The sequence below is a fragment of the Onychostruthus taczanowskii genome, unplaced genomic scaffold (genome assembly GCF_017590055.1).
Source record: "Onychostruthus taczanowskii isolate IOZ18803 unplaced genomic scaffold, ASM1759005v1 scaffold49, whole genome shotgun sequence".
Lineage (NCBI taxonomy): Eukaryota > Metazoa > Chordata > Aves > Passeriformes > Passeridae > Onychostruthus > Onychostruthus taczanowskii.
Window position 1 is genome coordinate 2,861,621 of NW_024502458.1, and position 5,195 is coordinate 2,866,815.

Consider the following 5,195-nt stretch of genomic DNA (forward strand, 5'->3'; position numbering starts at 1 on the left):
AAACCAACCCCAAACCAAAACACACCACAAAACACAGAGAAACAAACTTCTAAATAAAAAAGTGACCTAAACTTAGCAGTGATTTACTCAAAGCCTCATAATTTCCAGGTCTTGGGTTGAGATCAGTTTTATAGGTTCATCATTTTAGTTAGTATTAGTATTAAAAAAAAACCAAAAAAACAAACAACAACAACAACAAAAAAAAAAAAAAAAAAAAAAAAAAAAAAAAAAACAACAAACCAAACCAAACTGAAATGAAAACAGACGAAAAAACATCCACTTTCTTCCTCAAGTGGAAAGTCTGTTACAGGGGAAGATTAAAAAGAAATCTGAGTGAGATTCAGTTTGAAACCCAGTTTCAGTTTTCATATTGAATTCAAACTGCTGTGTCTGTTGTTTAAGTATAATTTATGAAAATTTGAGAAGCCCTTTAAAAGATGAAGTTATCCCATTACACCATATTATTACCATTAATTTTCACAAATGTACATTAATTTTTCCATTCCTGAGATTTTAGGCCTGTTGCTCTCTGATGTCCTTAATAACGTAGTAATATTTATAAAGAAATTGAACATATTTTTTTAAACTCAAGAGTTGCTTTAAATATCTAAAGGATCATGCAAAAGTGTTTTGAAAAATAGAATGAGAAAATAGAATGAGGTTTCTTTTGCCTACTACCAGAAAACACAATCTGGAGTGCCTCTATGCCCACAGGATAAATTTGAAATAAATCCATTGGTTTCAGCCTACAGCCATACATCTTCTGCAGTTTAGAAGTGACTCCCCTTAGTCAAGAGGCATTAAGCATTTACAGGGGTGTCAGCTCAGCCCCATCTATCTAGCAAAGTGCAACATCAGTCCATGTCATCCTCTGGAAAAGTAACCAGATCCCTTCCCTAGGGCAAGGAGAGATTGTGTTTCGTGGTCCATGGCCTGTGGAAGTCTGGTCTTGCCTCACAGCTGAGGGAGGCTGGCCAATGTTCAATGCCTTGTTAAGCATGGATGTCTTCTCCCTGCCCCACGTGGCTGGACCTGCAGCAAGCCCACCTCAATGTCTGCTGCAGATCCCTCACCAGGCTGATATCGAGGTGGGGAAGGACCAAAGCTCTCCCTGCAACCAGTGCTGCCCTATGCACCTTCCCAGGAAAGGCAATTCAAGAAGATTATTTCAGCTTCCCTTTTCCTCCCTCACCACCTGTATGAGCTATGGCAGCACAGACTGCCTTCAGAACCACAGCACCTTCCATGGTTTGAGTCCACTGCAAGAAAACTTATTCCTCTCTTGCTACAGGACCAGGGAGATTGAGGAGAACAGACAAATAATAAAAGAATGAGACCATGTGATGCTGCTGTTGATTTCCCCTGGATGCTGCCATCACTCACTCTGGGCAGAGTCACTGCAGGAGCCACAGCCCCATTTTCACAACCCCAAATGACATCTCATGAAGGAGAGTGCTGAGAACAGGGAACTCTCCAGTCACTCACAAATCATTTCCACTTCTCCACTCTACTGTGAGCCCCAGTGGCTGTGAGATGCTGCCACCCAGGAAGCAGTGTGGGTGTTAATTAGTTTTGGCAGTGCAGGCATTAATTAGTTCTCCTCATACCCAGAGAGCACCAACAGCTCAGTCTGGCCTCCCTGGACTGAGACCTCTAGCTGCATTTATTCAATGCCCATCGGCACTGTCAACTAAGTAAAGGCTCTTTCCACAGAGCAGTTTTTAAAAGTTCTGCCACTTTCAAGTGCAAGTTCCAGTGAAACACTGAAGGAGGGGACAACTTTTAATTTTATTACTGTCAGGAAGACCATGAACCATCACATTCTTTCTTGCATCTATGAGTTTGATGTTTCCACTGTACAGCAAAGCTCTGGAATGCAGCCCTCACATAGCTGGAGGCATAGAAAGAGAGAAATGATCAAATAGGTAAATATAAAAAAATGTTTAAAGAGTTTAAATTTTGGCCTTGGGTACAATAGGAGCCTGAGACATGCCCTTGTGTAGATAGCATAACTTTCTGTGCTCAACTCTTCACATCTTTTAATCATGCTGGAAGAAATTCTGACAGAGGCATACACCAGGAGCTAAAGGGATATAGTGCAAGTGTTCCTTTGTGTGCTTTTTACTAAGTGAAGAACAACTAATATTTCTACATAGTCAAGAAAAGAAGGTACAAAGTTTTAAAATTAATAAACTGATTTCAACAGGTGGAAAATATTACCATTACATTATGACTCCTCTTAGCAGATTAACCTTGGGTCTCAAGGGACCTAATAGTTCAACATCAGCTTTCATTCATACTCAAAGATGTAAAAAGTTACTCTCAAACTACCTGAACATTTCTATATAAATGCTGAACTGCTTTGCATCCCATTTGGGCACAGAAATAATAATAATAATAATGATGTACTTCTATAACATAAAAATAAACACATTATTTCAGCAATTACCTGAACTAGGATAGAAGCAAGAAGGGAAGTTGATGTGAAGACCTAGGAACCTATTACATCCTTCAGCTTAAAATATTGTAGGCAGATAAGTCTGCAGTAATGATCTATCATTACTTAGATACAGAACAAGAAGGTAGTTGCATGTCAAATTAATACTACTGACTTGCAACATCAACTTAAATTTGCTTCTAATGTACATCTTATTCTCAATACTATGTTAAACTGTAGGCATTTACAGAGGAAAATAAACCCCACAACCAAAACTTACTCCCTCCTACCTCCAAACCTAGAGCACAGATCACATTAAGGTCTCAGTGCTGCATCAGTCCCTGATCCAAAAAGCATCAGCTGACCTGAAATGATGAAAAAGTCAAAAGGCATAACGATGTGATTTCCCCTGTCCACCATTTGTTACTCAAGTTTATCAGGAATAGAAAAGGGGAGAGTAGCTCTCCAAATACAGAGCACCTCTAGTTATTTCTCTTACTTGTGTGCTCTAAATAATTAGATTTTCTTTTCTATTTATGTTAATCCTTATAATATTGACTACCGTGTATTAATTAAAAATTAAGAAAGTATATTAAATATTAGTTAAGTATTAATTTTCCAACATTAAATTCTGTATTACCCTTAATTTAATTTACCAAAAATAATAAATACCAGAGATCCTTATTTTGGCAGTATAATGTACTTTGGAATAATTTAATTAATCTGGTCTTAGTAAAATTTGGAATCAAAGTACAGCTGTTGAGCTGTAATGATTCTTGAATCCCTGGTATCATGCTGAAAATGTTTCCTTTCTCGCATTACTGCAGGATGGCCTAACATTTGGGAAGTTTAGAAAGATAGCTTTGCAGTCAATTAATATTTGTCAAAAGTCCTGTTCCTTCTCAAAGCATCGATAATCAGGACTGAAATGTGCCGCCTTCCCTGGTCACACTGAAGCAGTCCTGGATTTCAGCATGAGCCCATATGGTGATGTCTGTGGCAAAAGATGGTGATTTCTATGGCAAAAGATGGTGATTTCTACGGCATTGAAGGGGTATTTTAATCAGCAGCTTGAGGTGGTTTCCCCTGCTATTCGACGTGCCCAATATCCATGTTTTTGTTGCTGTTTGCTTGCCTGGGGGACTTTGCCCACATCACCACCAAGGCCCAGCGGAAGCTCAAGGCCACCCAAAACCCCACCCCACCACTGCCCACCTTGGCTTCATGCTTCATCTCTCTCTGCACAAGCCCTGCATTACAACTGCAGGCAGAAATGCATTTCCTTCCTCCGCAGCAGCTTTGAAAGTGCCTTCACAGTTTATCTTTGCGCTTAATTCTGCGCAGCTGTCGGGGCCTGTGGCCTGGGCCGCGCCGCGGCGGCGTTAGGCCGTGCCCGCCTCTCTGCCCCTAATCCCCCGCGCTGGCCGCGCTCCCACCAGCGCCGCATGAAAAAACAGATGGCAGTAAGCGATACGGCCTGGAATTGTGGCCAGTTAATAGTGGAGGATAAGAGTGAGATAAGGACCGAGCGCTGGTGGCCAGCTGCTGCCGAGTTAACCCTTCCCGGCATCACCTCAGCACCTTGAGCTGCTCGCATAAACCCAGGGTTGCATGATGGTTCTTCCCAGTTCCCCTTTTCTGCTTTTATTTTTGCTGTCATTCATTTCCGGGCTTTCGTGCCTATCAGAAAAATTGATTTGAAGCTGGATTCTTCCCTTCCACCTTCTAGTCAAGGATCTCAATCGCCACTGTCATGATGGAATTTCTTAATGGAGCAGGTACCCTGGCTCCACTTTAATGAGAGGTCAAAGAAGAGAAGTCAAGTGACTTCTCCAAAAGCTGAGGTCCAGATTTATGCTGGTATTCACCCAACACAACCCAGTTTAAACAAAGGAGCTGCTCTGTATTTCAATCAAATTCAGCCTTCAAAGTAAATTTTAAGAGAGGTTCCTTATTCCAAGCTTACGAGTGTTCAATTGAAAAAAACCCCAGAAAAACAAACTTCAAAAGTAAGATATACAAAGCACAACCAATTAATGCAAAAGCAAGCTCTATCCTAAATCAAATGACTGAGATATTGCGGCTCTATCTTCAAGACTTGCATTCGTACACCAGAAAACCCAAAACAACACCTACATCACCCCATGAGGTACTTGTCATGCACTGCTCATGTTGTCAGCTTCTCACTCCAGGAAAAAAAAATCAACTGTTGTTAAAATTTATTCAAAGTAAGTTCATCTTGTCTATCGCCCATTTGAACTCAGGGATATTTAAAAGTCAAGGCTTTTGGGAAAAAAACTAAATCTGACAACACAGATTTGGGTTAAGATGCTGAAATGTAATTCACATCAAAATATCTTGTTTTAACTTCCTAAGAAGGAGGAATACCCAATTTTACTTTGAAATTATATTGCAACTTTCTGTGTTGCTGATCCAGACAGTATGAATAGAAAAAGGGAAACTCAAGGATAAACATTTTCAAGGATTTTTCCAAGAAAAAAATGGTTTAATAACTTAAAAGTTTTCCTCAACAGAAAGCTTAATTAATATTTTCCACTCTAAACTGAAAGAGTGACTTGCCAAACTCTTAAAATCCTATTCAAAACCCCAGTATTTTCACTCTTCACAAGAGCTGTGACAGCCTTAGCTTGCTTATGTAAAAGGCAAGGACTGGCCACATTCAACAAAAGGGCCTCCTATGTACAGCTCAGGGTAGCCATAAACACACACCAACCTTATGGATTTGGTAATCTAGTTA

The 5,195-nt window shown here is 40.1% G+C and overlaps 1 long non-coding RNA gene across 1 annotated transcript; it reads right to left on the bottom strand.

The window, feature by feature from the left end:
- Positions 1-1,780: 1,780 nt before the first annotated feature.
- LOC121341589 lies at positions 1,781-3,823 on the bottom strand. The gene is made up of 3 exons (XR_005953449.1): positions 3,653-3,823; positions 2,728-2,802; positions 1,781-1,891 (listed from the first exon to the last, which is right to left on the bottom strand). It is a non-coding gene; the product is annotated as an uncharacterized LOC121341589 (long non-coding RNA).
- Between the last annotated feature and the right edge of the window lie 1,372 nt (positions 3,824-5,195).